Source organism: Cavia porcellus, unplaced genomic scaffold (genome assembly GCF_034190915.1).
Source record: "Cavia porcellus strain 051 isolate PalLab524CR breed Dunkin Hartley unplaced genomic scaffold, mCavPor4.1 scaffold_10, whole genome shotgun sequence".
NCBI lineage: Eukaryota > Metazoa > Chordata > Mammalia > Rodentia > Caviidae > Cavia > Cavia porcellus.
In genome coordinates this window covers 68,215,662-68,216,134 of record NW_026947493.1, presented here as the reverse complement: position 1 = coordinate 68,216,134, position 473 = coordinate 68,215,662, and the positions used below count along the sequence as shown (strand labels likewise).

Here is a 473-nt window from a genome sequence, read left to right as displayed (position 1 = left end):
CTCTCTAGACTCTTCTCTAGATGGCTATAAAATCCAAAGTGTAAGACAGAGCTGGAACAAAAATCTGATATTTAAGAGAAATTATACAGATCATCAGGGCAGCAGTCAAAACCACTGAATGTATAGGGTTAACCAGGAAGGAGGAGGGGGCAGGGTGCTGCCCAGAAAGTAACCTAAGGATTAACTTATTGGGAAAACTGTATTTAAGAGTATGCAGCAGAGATTCATAGGAAAGAAAAAAGGGGAAAGAATCAAATAAAAATGATTTCAGGGAAGCACAGGAATACAGAATTTCAAGGCGGCAGGAGATGAAAACAAAAGGATTAACAACTTCCCACTGCCTTCTGTATTTGGTAACCTTGAGAGAATAAAAAGTGATGGCAAAATTCAAACTGCACTGGGCTGAACTCAAAAAAAAATAGGCAGAGAAGGATGAGAAGCAGCTGGAGGCAGAAGCAATAGGAAATCATTTT

The 473-nt window shown here is 39.3% G+C and overlaps 1 protein-coding gene across 2 annotated transcripts in view; it reads right to left on the bottom strand.

The window, feature by feature from the left end:
- Positions 1–473, bottom strand: part of Ints8 (integrator complex subunit 8) — a 55,422-nt gene that overhangs the window by 1,128 nt on the left and 53,821 nt on the right. The gene's annotated exons all lie outside the window — the stretch shown is intronic.